This window comes from Zalophus californianus, chromosome 9 (assembly GCF_009762305.2).
Source record: "Zalophus californianus isolate mZalCal1 chromosome 9, mZalCal1.pri.v2, whole genome shotgun sequence".
NCBI classification, from domain to species: Eukaryota; Metazoa; Chordata; class Mammalia; order Carnivora; family Otariidae; genus Zalophus; species Zalophus californianus.
The window spans coordinates 67,603,615-67,617,504 of NC_045603.1; positions in this window are offsets into that span (position 1 = coordinate 67,603,615).

The window sequence follows — 13,890 nt, forward strand, 5'->3', positions numbered from 1 at the left end:
AAATCCAAATTGACCCTAATCTAACAGCTCTGCCGTTAACAAACCCTGTGAGGTAGGCAGAATAAGTACCTCTACCATCCCTGCCCTCAAGAGATGTCCATGTTATCATCCCAAGAAACTTTGACTATGCCAGGTTACATGGCAAAGGGGAATAGGGTTACAGATGGAATGAAGGTTGATAATTGACCTTAAAATAAGGAGACTATCCTGGGTTATCTGGGTGGGCCTGATATAATCACAAGAGTTCTTAAAAAGTAGAAGAGAGAGTCAGAGTCAGAAGGAAGCATGACTACGGAAGGAGGCCAGAATGATAACATGTGAGAAGGACTTGACCAGCTGGTTTTGAAGATAGAAGAAGGAGGCCACAGGCCAACAGTATGGACAGCTTCTGGAAGCTGAAAGACAAGGAAATGGATTCACCCCTAGAGCCTCCAGCAGGGAACATTGCCCTACTGACTCCTTGATTTTAGCTGGGTGAGATCTGTGTCAGACTCCTGACCTCTAGAACTCTAAGATAATTTGTGTTGTTTTAAGCTAATTTGGGGCAATTTGTTATGGCAGCAACAGAAAACTAATACACTATGTAACGTTTTTGCCCTTGGGCTGAGCTCTTTGAGGTTATGCTGTATAGTGGGGAGAAGTGATACTAATCTTCTAAGACTACTGTGAGTGTTAAAGACAATATTTGCAAAATGCCCAGTCATGCTGCACACATAGTAGGTACTGAACAAATAACAGTCGTTAGCTCTTGTCATCATTTCCTTCTATGCCACAGGTCTTTTCCACGGACAACCCATCACTCACTGTTTGCTATGCCCACAGGGAAGAATCCAATGCCTGCTTAGTAGATTTCATCTTATCTTTTAAGGCCCAGTCTGTAGACCCTCCCTAGACAAGCTTTCGTAAATGCCACTCTCATGCCAGGCAAATGTAATTACCCTTTCCCTGCTTCCTCAACTCTATGATTCATACAAGAAAAGTGAGTATTATTATTATTCCCAGAGGCTGGGATGAGGGTGAGGCAAGCAAGATGCCTAGGGTACAAAATTTAAGGAGACACTCAGTCTTAGGTTTATGCAAGTGTTTTAATGTACCTTATCCTAGTTCTGATCCTGATTTGTCCCATTTTATTGAAGAGAATCCAGGTTTGGGGAGATAAAGTATCTTGCTGGTAGGTGGCAGATGAAACAAAGCCTATATTCTTATTTTACTATCCACAAGCTCTTAGAGCAAAGCCTGGTACACAAGATTTTGTGAAATGAATGAACTGAGTTGGTAGGATGGGTAGCAAGTTGGCCTGCTATTTGACGTAGTAGTGGTGGTGGTGATGATGATGGTGGTGGTGGTGGTGGTAAATGTCCAACCTTTGCCATATGTATACTGTGTGCTAGATACTGTGTTAAGTGCTTTGCATATAATTGTCCTCACAGCAATTCTATGAGTTAAGCACTATTATTATCATTTTCATTCTAATATGAAGCAGCTGAAACTCAGAGAAATTACCCACCTTGCCTGAGGTCATACAGCTAGTAAGTTTTCATTAAACCTAATGTGTGAACCTGAGCAGCCTGGCTCAGGAGCCCTTAAACTTGATTTTGTCAATCTCCTTTCAAAGTACTGATGAAATATTTTGTCTACCTCAGAATAATCAAAGGCTGGTTACCCATCTAAGGGTTAGCTCTGAACTTTCAAGGGTCTAACGGTATTTCAAAACCTTTCTAAGGAAGACAGTCCTGTCCTATGTCAACAGGGCTGATGTAGGAATGAGATATTTAAGGAGGCATTGAAGCTGAAGGAGATAAACTCAGGATAGCAGACATGCCAACCCTGTTCTTCTGAAGTGTGTTTACTCATCTGTTATGAGCTCACTCTAGTGCAACTTTACTTTTGGTGTAATAAATTGTATTAACTTTATGCTTGAGTGAGTTATCTTTCAAAATAGAAAAATGTGTATTTCCAGGAGTCTTCTTTCATTTACACATGGAAGTCTATGGGATTTTAAAAAATGGATTTTAAGAGCCTCAGTGATGGCTAAGAAATTGCTATTTCAGTCTTGAAAATTGCCTTTTCTCCCAGAAACACTGAGCAAGGAAATCAGGCTATCTGATCTTGCTGGATTGGAAAAAATTACTCAAGTGCTGAGGTGGCCTCTAAAATTTGATCCCTTCCCCCCCGCCCCTGACATTATGATAGAAATTAAACCTCAGGTTCCCCCATCAGAACACCTAATAAATAGGATAACACAGGAAGCCAAATTATTTCTTTTAATGAAAGATGTCACCCAAATGTTCTAAGCCTTTTTTTCTCTATTGTGGTGAGATTCAGATAACTCTACTGAAGAGTCTATTAAAAATTGGGAGCCTAAATAAACTCATGAGTTTAGTGTTAACTTTCTCTATACAAAGAGTGTGATCTCCCATCTTTGGACCATAGGTACTTTGCTTAGGTTTGATGACAAACAACTGTAATGATTTGGCTATATCCCTATAATTCAAGTAGCCCACTAGCAACACCCAGTCACTCTTTCCTTTAATAGCCACCTAAAATTAGTTGAACTCTCCTTTACACAAAACTGTGGAAAGTCAAAGATCCTCCCCAAATTCTCTCCAGTGTGAGAAGAAGTGCTTGGGTTCTCCTGGTGATTGCCTTTCACCCTTGATTGCAAATGTCCGCTGTCAACACAATATTTGCTCTCTTCTTAGTCATCTGCCAGCTATTGTCCTCTCTTTCTACTGCTCCATTCCCAGCATGTTCCTTTTTCCTCTTTTGCAAAAGGCCCTCTAACAATATTATAGAGTGTAACGGACCTTAACTCAAAGTTAGAGACTCAGTGGGAGATTATAGCATAGGACAGTAAGCAATCCAAAAGTAAATTTTAGAATTTCTGTTTTCCAAATAGGATGAAGAAAGCTGGGAAGAGTGTTAGTCTCACCCTACCAATAAGAAACAAATAATTGACAAAGTCGTAAATTTTCTTTAATTTTTCAGAAAATTGAGTTCACAGAGCAAACAACTAGCCTGAAGTCTAAGGAAAGTAGAGGGTCTCCAAGGAGTGGCATTTGATAAAAAGAGTTTAGTTAAATATTTTAACAAAATGCTAAATGCTAGGGGTGGGCTGTGTGAGAATATAGAACACCTGGGTATCACCCAAGCAAGGAAAATCCATATCTACCCATAGGCCCTTTACCAATGTTCACAGAGAGATTAGGGGCAGGGTGGGAGCCTGTGGAAAGCCTACCTCAGTGATAGCGGTTTAGAGAAGGGAAGCAGCTGCTTCTGCCAAAAAGCCATGAAGCTTTGATTGGATCCCTTTCTCTTAGAAAAACGAAGACCTTAAGGCACCTGAAACCCCTAAGATATGTGAGGACCCGGGTAGCTGAGGAATGGGTAAAAGGGGAAACAAAAACCCCTCCATTTGAAGAGAAGGGGCAAGAAACCATCTGGCACCCAGGACATTAGAGGTCTCTTATGCTGTTTATGCCTGGTGAGAGGAATGATCGTTAAAAGTCTTACCTCTGAGATCCTAAGACTGGGGCTTAGGGCTAAGATAATAAACAATCCCCCGCTTCTTTCCCCCACTACCACTCCCATAGGCTGGAAAGCACCGAGTAACAAGCAGCAGTAGTCTTCTGGGGGAAGGCAAGTCCTTTCATAGGTGCACATAAGATGGAACAGGAATGTTGAGAAAATCATCCCATAAAGTCACCCTCTCCATAAGTACAAGGTAAGGCTAGAGGAATTTGAAGCAAGTGGCGTATTGAAGATAACCAGAGCAACAACAGAACCCAAACCCAAACTCCTGACTAGATTGACTACCCTCCCCAGCCCTCTATCAGTCCTCTGCCCACCAGACACATACAGACTAGCAGAAGAAAAGGTGTGTCCATTTCCACTTTCCAAGAATAAATACTATTTACCTCAGACTCTACTGGGTTCCATAAGCTGTCTGGCATTCAGTGAAAAATTACAGACATGCAAGAGAGAAAAGTCACTCTCAAGAGACAAAATAATAAACACAATCAGATTCTGAGGTGACTCAGAACTATTGGACAGGGAACTTAAACCCACTACGATTAATACGTTAAATGTTCTTTTGGAAAAAGTGTATAATATGCATGGTCAGAAGGTAGATATCAACAAAGACATGGAAACTATAAGAAATAGATGAAAGTACTAGTGGGAAAAACATGGTTCCTGAGATAAAGAATGCCTTTAGACTTAACACATCTGAGGAAAAGAAATGGTGAACTTGAAGATAGGTCAATAGAAATTCCCTAAACTGGGGTGCCTGGGTGGCTCAGTCGGTTAAGTGGCTGCCTTCGGCCCAGGTCATGATTCCAGGGTCCTGGGATTGAGCCCCATGCTGGGATCCCTGCTCAGCGGGAAGCCTGCTCTCCCTCTCCCGCTCCTGCTGCTGCTTGTGTTCCGGCTCTATCTCTGTCTCTGTCAAATAAATAAATAAAATCTTAAAAAAAAAAAAGAATACCAATCAGATTGAGTTAGGGCCTACCCTAATGGCTCATTTTAACTTCATCATCTTTTTAAAGGCTCTGTCTCCAAATACTGTCACATTCTGAAGTACTGGAGATAAGGGTTTTAACATATGAATTTTGGAGGGATGCAGTTCAGCCCATAACGGTAGACTTGTCATCAGAAACAATATATTTGAGAAGACAATGTAGTCTTTAAAGTACTAAAAGACAAAAAAGTCAACCCAGAATTCAATGAAAGTAGCTATCAAAAAGTGAAAACAAAACAAAGAGTGAGAGAATTAATTACCAGCAAACCTACATTACAAGAAATGTGAAAGGAAGTTCTTCAGGGTGAAGGAACATGATACCAGATAGAAGCCTGAATTTGCACAGAGAAATGAAGATCTCTGGAAATGTTAAAATAAAAGTAAATGTGAAGGACTTTTTTTCTTTTTTAATTGCTCTAAAAGGTAAGTGACTGTAAAGAAGCAGGAATGAGGGCTCCTGGGCGGCTTAGTCGGTTGGGTGTCTGCCTTCAGCTCAGGTCATGATCCCAGGGACCTGGAATTGAGTCCCACATGGGCTTCCTGCTCAGTGGGGAACCTGCTTCTCCCTCTGTCCCTCCCCCCAGTCCTTCTCTCACTCTCTCATTCTCTCTCTCTCAAATAAAAAATAAATAAAATCTTAAAAAAAAAAATAAGCAGCAATGTAGTTTGGCTTAAAAAACGTGTAAAAGTAAGATATATGAAAATAGTAGCACAAAAGATGGGAGGAAGAAATTAGGAGTATACTATTGTAAGGTAGAGTCTTCTATTATACAGTATACTTCTATTATACATGTAGGAGTATACTATTGTAAGGTTAGAGTCTTCTATTATACACAAAAGATGGGAGGAAGAAATTAGGAGTATACTATTGTAAGGTTAGAGTCTTCTATTATACATGTAGCAGTATTATTTGAATTTGTATATTATAACCCTAGGGTAAGCACTAACATTATTTAAAAAGAGATTTAAAGAGGGTGCCTGGCTAGCTCAGCTGGTAGAGCATGTGACTCTTGATCTCAGGATCATGAGTTCAAGCCCCACATTGGGCATGGAGCCTAATTAAAAACTAAAAAAAATTTTTTTTAAAAAGAGATTTAAAAATCTCAATTGTGGAGTTAGAAAGCAAAAAGAAAAAAAGCAGGCAAAAAAAGGAACAAAGAACAGATGGAACAAATAAAAAACAGCAAGATTATTGACTGTTTCCCAATCATATAATTAATTAGATTAAATGTAAATGGTCTGAATATACCAATTTATAAACAGAGATTGATAGAATGTTTTTATTTATCTAAATTATTTAATAAATTTAAATTGAAGTGTAATTAACAGTTTCAGGTGTACATTATAATAATTCAACAATTATATATATTACTCAGTGCTTGTCACCATAACTGTACTCTTAATCCCCTTTGTCTGTTTCACCCAACCCCCAACACAACTCCCCTCTGGCAATCACCAGTTTAAAATTCTCTGTATTGGGGCGCCTGGGTGGCTCAATCGTTAAGCGTCTGTCTTCGGCTCAGGTCATGATCCCAGGGTCCCGGGATCGAGCCCCGCATCCGGCTCCCTGCTCCGCAGGGAGCCTGTTTCTCCCTCTCTCACTCCCCCTGCCTGTGTTCCCTCTCTCGCTGTCAATAAATAAATAAATAAATAAATAAATAATCTTTAAAAATAAATAAATAAAATCCTCTGTATTTTAGAGTCTGGGTTTCTCTTTTGTCTCTTTTTTTCTTTGTTGATTTGTTTTGTTTCTGATATTCCACGTGTGAGTGAAATCATATAGCACTTGCCTTTCTCTGCTTGATGTCTTTCACTTAGCATTATATCCTCTGGTTCCATCCATGTTGTTGCAAATGGCAAGATCTCAATTTTTCTTATGGCTGAAAACATAGACCTCTTAAAAAAAAGACTTTATTTACTTATTTGTCAGAGAGAGAGAGAGAGCACAAGGGGGGGGTGGACTGCAGGCAGAGCAGGCAGAGGGAGAAGCTCAGCAGGGAGCCTTATGTGGGACTTGATCACAGGACCCTGGGATCATGACTGAGTTGAAGGCAGATGCTTAACTGACTGAGCCACCCAGACGTCCCTATACCACCTCTTCTTTATCCATTCATCTATTGATGGATACTTAGACTGCTTCCAGATCTTGGCTTATACATAATGCTGCAACAAACATAGGTGTACGTATATATCTTTTAAATTAGTGTTTTCATTTCCTTTGGGTAAATACCCAATAGTGGAATTACTGGATCATGTGGTAATTCTATTTTTAATATTTTGAGGAACATCCATACTGTTTTCAACAGTGACTGCAGCAATTTGCATTCCCACCAACTGTGAGTGAATGTTCCTTTTTCTCCACATCCTCACCAACACTTGTTATATCATGTCTTTTTATTTGTAATCGTTCTGACAAGTGTAAGGTGATATCTCATTGTGGTTTCAATTTGCATTTCCCTGATGATTAGTGATGTTGAGCATGTTTACATGTGTCTGTTGGCCATTTGTATGTCTTTGGAACAGTGTCTATTCAGGTCCTCTGCCCATTTTTAATAGGATTATCTGCGTTTTTTTTGGTATTGAGTTGTATAAGTTCTTTTTATATTTTGGATATTAACCTCTTACTGGATATATCATTTGAAAATATCTTCTCCCATTCAGTAGGTTGCCTTGTTCATTTGTTGATGGTTCCCTTTGCTGTACAAAAGCTTTTTAGTTTGGTGTAGTCCCAATAGTTTATTTTTGCTTTTGTCTCCATTTCCAGAGGAGACATGTCTAGAAAAATGTTTCTATGGCAGATGTCAAAGAAACTACTGTATATCTTTACTTTTAGGAGTTTTATGGTTTCAGGTATCACATTTAGATTTTTTAATCCATTTTGAGTTTATTATTATGTATGGTGTAAGAAAGTGGCCCAGTTATATTCTTTTGCATGTAGCTGTCGAGTTTGCCCAGTACCATTTATTGAAGAGACTGTATATCCCCATGTATATTTCTGCATCCTTTGTCACACATTAATTGACCATATAAGCATGGGTTTACTTCTGGGTCTCTATTCTCTTCCATAGAGCTATGTGTCTATTTTTGTGCCAGTACCACACTGTTTTGATTACTACAACTTAGTAGTAGACCTTGAAATCTAGGATTGTGATACCTCCAGCTTTGTTCTTTTTTTCAAGATTGTTTTGGCTAATTTGGGGTCTTTGTGGTTTCATACAAATTTTAGGATTATTTGTTCTAGTTCTGTGAAAAATACTGTTGGTATTTTGGTAGGGAATGCATTAAATCTGTAGTTGCTTTGAGTAGTATGAATATTTTAATAATATTGGTTTTCCTAATCCATGAGCATGAGTATTTTTCCATTTGTGTCTTCAGTTTCTTTCATCAATGTCAATGTTTTATAGTTTTCAGAGTATAGGTCTTTTATCTCTTTTGTTAAGTTTAGTCCTACTAGGTATTTTATTCTTTTCAGGGTAATTGTAAATGGGATTGTTTTCTTAATTTTTCTTTCTGCTGCTCCATTATTAGTGTACAGAAATACAACAGATTTCTGTATATTAATTTTGTATCCTGTAACCTTACTGAATTCAAATATCATTTCTAGTGTTTTTTGGTAGAGTCATTAGGATTTTATATATAATATATATATATACATATATATATATATATATATATATATATATAGTATCATGTCATCTGCAAATAGTAATGGTTTTACTTCTTCTTTACCAACTTGGATGCTTTTGTTTTGTTTTGTTTTCTTATTTGATTGCTGCAGCTAGGATTTCCAGTACTGTGTTGAATAAAAGTGGTGACAGTGGACATTCTTGTGTTATTCTTGACCTTAGAGCAAATGCCCGCAGCTTTTCACTGTTGATTATGTTAGCTGCGGGTTTTTCATATGTGGCTTTATTACACTGAGGTATATTCCCTCTAAAGCTACTTTGTTGAAAGTTTTTATCATGAATGGATGTTGTAATTTGTCAAATGCCTGGTTTCATTGATCTTGTCTGTTGGGTTTTTTTTAAAGCCTTTATTTCATTTATTTCTGTCTAATTTTTATTATTTACTTCCTTCTATTGGCTTTGAGCTTTGTTCTTCTTTTTCTAGCTCTTTTAAGCATAAGGTTAGTTTGTATATTTGGATTTTTCTTGTTTCCTGAGGGTAAGCCTGTACTGCTGTAAACTTCCCTCTTAGAACAGCTTTAGCTGCATCCCAAAGATTTTGGATCATTGTGTTTTCATTTTAATTTCTCTGTATGTATTTTTTCATTTCTTTTTGATTTATTGGTTGATCTATTGTTTGTTTAGCAGCATGTTATATAGCCTCCATGTATTTGTGATCTTTCTAGGTATTTTTTTATTTGATTTCTAGTTTTATACTGTTGTAGGCAGAAAAGATGCATGATATGATTTCAATTTTTTTGAATTCATGGAGAATTGTTTTATGCCCTAATATGTGATCTATTCTGGAGAATGTTCTGTGTGGACTTCGAAAAGAATGTATATTCTGCTGTTTTGGCATGGAATGTTCTGTGTATAACTGTTAGGTCGATCTGGTCTAATTTTTCATTTAAAACCATTGTTTCCTTTTTTTAAAAAATATTTTATTTATTTATTTGAGAGAGAAAGAGCACAAAGGGAGAGTGAGAAGGAGAAGCAGACCCTCGCTGAGCAGAGTCTGATGTGGGGCTCAATCCCAAGTCAATCCCCAAGATCATGACCTGAGCTGAAGGCAGAAACTTAACTTACTGAGCCACCCAGGCTCCCCCAAAAGCCATTGTTTTTTAAATGATTTTCTGTCTGGATGATCTATCCATTGATGTAAATGGGGTATTAAAGTCCCCTACTATTATTGAATCACTGTTAATTTCTTCCTTTATGTCTGTTAATAGTTGCTTTATGTATTTAGGTGCTTCCATGTTTGGTGCATAGATATTTAAATTGTTATATCCTCTTCTTGGATTGTTCCCTTTATGATTATGTAATGTCCTTCTTTTTCTCTTATTACAGTCTTTGTTTTAAAGTTTATTTTGGCCAATATAAGTGTTGCTACCCTGGCTTTCTTTTCACTTCCATTTGCATATTAAATGTTTTCCTATTCACTTTCAGTCTGCATGATTCTTTGGGTCTGAAATGAGTTTCCTGTAGGCAGCAGATATATTGGTCTTGTCACCCTATGTCTTTTGACTGGAGCATTCAGTCCATTTAGATTTAAAGTAATGACTGATAGGTATGTACTTATTGCCATTTTGTTACTCATTTTATGGTTGTTTCTGTGTGCTGTTTTCTCTCTTCTCCTTTCTTTTTCTCTTGCTCTCTTCCCTTGTTGGTTGATGGCTTTTTTTAGGGTTATGCTCGGATTCCTTTCTCTTTATTTTTTGGGTATCTATTTTTTTATTTTGGTTGCCATTAGGTTCATATATAACATCTTATGCATATAGCAGTCTACAATAAGTTGATGGTCACTTAAGTTTGAACCCATCCTAAAAAACACTAAATTTTCACCCTCCTGCACTTTTTCTGTATATGATGTCATACTTGACTGATTTAATTGATTTTACTGCTTTTGTGCTTTAGCGTCCATACTAGTTTTATTAGTAATTAATCTACTACTTTTATTATATGTTTGCATTTACCTGTGAAATATTTTTCCTTATTTTTTTGCTCCTTATTATGGCCTTTTCTTTTCATACCAAGAATTCCTTTTAACGTTTCTTATAAGGTTGCTTTAGTGGTAACAAACTCCTTTCATTTTTGTGTGGGAAACTCTTTACCTTTCCTTCTATTTTGAATGATGACCAAGTAGAGTATTCGTGATTGCAGGATTTTTCTTTCAGTACTTTGAATATATCATGCCCCTTTTTTCTTATCTGCAAAGTGTCTGCTGAAAAATCAGCTGATAGTCTTGTGATGTTTCCCTTGTATATAACTGTTTTCTCTTGCTGCTTTTAAAATTCTCTGTTTATCACTATTTTTTGCCATTTTAATTATTATGTGTCTTGGTGCAGACCTCCTTGGGTTGATTTTTTGGGGGGCTCTCTGTGATCCCTGTTTTGGGTGTTTGTTTTTTTCCCCAGATTAAGGAAGTTTTCAGCTATTATTTCTTCAAGTGAATTTTCTGACTCCTCTCTCTCTCTCTCTTCTCCTTCTGGGATCCCCATAATGCAAACGTTACACTTGATGGTGACGTTGATTTCCCTTAACCTATACTTCTTTTTTATTCTTTTTTATTTTTGCTGTTCAGCTTGGAAACTTTCCATTACTCAGTCATCCAGATTGCTGGTCTGTCTTCTGCTTCCTCTAATGTGCTATTGATTTCCTCTGTTTTTAAAAAAATTTCTGTCATTGGACTTTTCATCTCTGTCTGTTTTTTTTTTTTTAACTTTCTTTTTGTTGAAGATCTCACCGAGGTCCCCACTCTTTTATCAAGTCTACTGAGTATCTTTATGACCATTACTTAGAATTCTTTATCAGGCATTTGCTTATCTCTATTTCATTTAGCTCTTTTGTTGTCGTTTTGTCCTATTCTTTCATTTGGGACATATTCCTCTGCCTCCTTATTTTGTTTAAGTCTCTGGGTTTGTGTCTATATATTAGGAAGGTCAGCTACATCTCCTGATCTTGAAAGTAGTGGCCTTTTGAAGAAGAGGTCCTATGGTGCCCTGTAGTGCAATGCCCCTTGTTTACCAGACCCAGACACTCCAGGGGTGTCTCCTATACAGGCTGCATGTGCCCTACTGTTGTGGCTGAGTCACATTTGCCATCAGTCCAGCTGGCTGCAGTAGCCCACTTTGCCTGTTGTGGGCACACCAGGCAGTGTTTGGTCCCTGTGCTGTTATGGGACGTGTCTGGGGCTGCTGTGGACTTGTAGCTGGGCAGTGTCAGCAGTCAGATCAGCTACCTTTCCTTAGCCCATTTGCCAAGACTGCTGTCATATCAAACTTCAGGTTGTTCTCTTTGTATTGTCCTCTAAGAGGCTTTTGTTCGTCGGGGGCTGACAGTCAGACCAGATGCCTGCTCTCAGTCCATCTGCTGGGGCAGCAGTTGCACTGATCAGCAGGGTGCTCTCTCTGCACTGCTGGAGATCATGGGCATGCTGGTGTGTGGGGTTATCTTTTCCTCTCTCCAGGGCAGCAGTCACTTTGGAATAGTGCTGGTCCCTGCTGGGGTTGCTTGCAGGGTATATTGGGCAGGAGTAAGTGCAGCAAGTTGGATGGGGTGGATCCAAAGGGGAATGGCGGGGTGGGGGAGCACAGGTTGTCAATAAGATAGGTGGAGAATGTTTACAATAGTTCCCACAAACATCTGGTTATCTAGGCTGGAGGTGTGGGGAGAAATGGTGCCCACCAACACTTTTGCTATGGAAAAGTTCTCCTAAAGATCCCTGCTCCTCCAGCATACATTTTGCTATTAGTGCATAAATCTCCAGATATACGCTGGGCACTTCTCAAACTGCTGCTTCTATGCTGTGTCTTGACTGGGTTATTTGTTATGCTGTCTCTTCAAGGGCAGGGATTCAGTTTCCTATCTCCATCCAGTTACTCCTGCTGCTTATAAAATACCTGGAGTAAAGCCCCACTGATCGTAAAAATTCATAAAGTTAAGCCCCACTGGTTTGCAAAGCCAAATTTGTGGAGACTTGTCTCTCCAGGATGGTTCCCTTATGCATGGGGTGCCTGGTATGGGGTCTGCTCCTCTCCTCTGTGGCCTCCTTTCCATTTGCACAGTTCCACTAGGGGTTTGGTTCACATCCATGTCTCAGCCCCTCCTACCCTTTGTAATGTGGCCTGAATTCTAAAATTAACTGTGGAAACTCTGTTCTGCCTGTCTGCAGGTCATTTTCAGAGTAGTTGCATAGATGTAGCTGTTATCTGGGTGTGTCTGTGGGATGAGATGAGCTCAGGATCCCCATACTCCACCATCTTCCTAGAATTCTCTGGTAGAATGAATTTTTAAAATGACCCAACTCTCTACAAGCAATTCATTTCGATAACAATGACATAGGTTGAAAGCGAAGGAATGGAGAAAGATATATCCTGTAAACACTAATCAAAAGAAAGCTGGAATAGTAATAATAACATCAGATTTAATACAATTCAGAACAAGGATTATTACCAGTGATGTAGGGTATTACATAATGATAAGGTATCTGTTCACCGAGAAGACATAACAATCCTAAATGTGGATGCACCTAACAACAGAGCTTCAAAAACGAGATAGAACTGGAAAGAGAATTAGAAAAATCTACAATTATACTTGGAGGCTTTAACACCCCTCTTTAAATAATTGATAGGACAAGGTGGCAGAAAAATCAATAAGGATATAAGAGACCCAAAGAACTCTATCAACTAACTTGACCTAATTGACCTTTATAGTACACTAAACCCAACAAGAGCAGAATACACATTCTTTTGTGTATTCTGGGCCATAAAACAAACTTCAACAACACTAAGATAATTGAAATCATACAAAGTAAGTTAGTTCTCTGATCATAACAGAATTAAATGAGAAATCAACAATAAAAAACATCTGGAAAATCCCCCAAATACTTAGAAATGAATAAGCACACTTCTAAAGAATCCATGCCTGGGTCAAAGAGGAAGTCATGGGAAAATTAGAAAATATTATCAATTGAATGAAAAAGAAAATAAAGCATATAAAAATCTGTGGAATGCAACTAAAGCAGGATGAAAAGGGAAGTATATAGCATGTAATTATCAACAGACATATTTTCCTTATGTTTCTTTTATTATCATATTGGCCCTGGCCTCCAATACTATATTCAACGGTATAAATAATAGTGGTATCTTTATGTTGTTCCTAATCTTAAAAGTTATGCATCTAAGTTCCTTTATTAAGTGTAGTGTCAGCGGTTTTGTTATATAAATTTTACCAAGAATATTCTTTACTATTTCTAGTTTTTTTTCCCATTTTTAAAAATCTTAACACACTAACCCTTATCATATGGTTTTCTGTGTCAATTCAGATCATTACATGATTTTTCTCTTTTAGTCTATTAATGTCACAAATTACAATAATACATATATTTTTAGAAATACTTTTGTATTGAGATATAATTGATATGTAACATACTAATGTCAGGTGTACAACATAAGGATTTGATATTTGTATATATTGCAAAATGATCATCACAATAAGTCTAGTTAACATCCATCACTAACCATAGTTACCAATGTTTTTTCTTGGTGAGAACTTTTAAAAGTCTACTCCCTTAGCAACTTTCAAATATACAGTACAGTATTACTAACTACAGTTACCATGCTATACATTCCATGTTCAATAATGTATTTTCTGATAATGACTTTCTGATGATGTTCCCTGCATTACTGATTATGATATATTATTTTA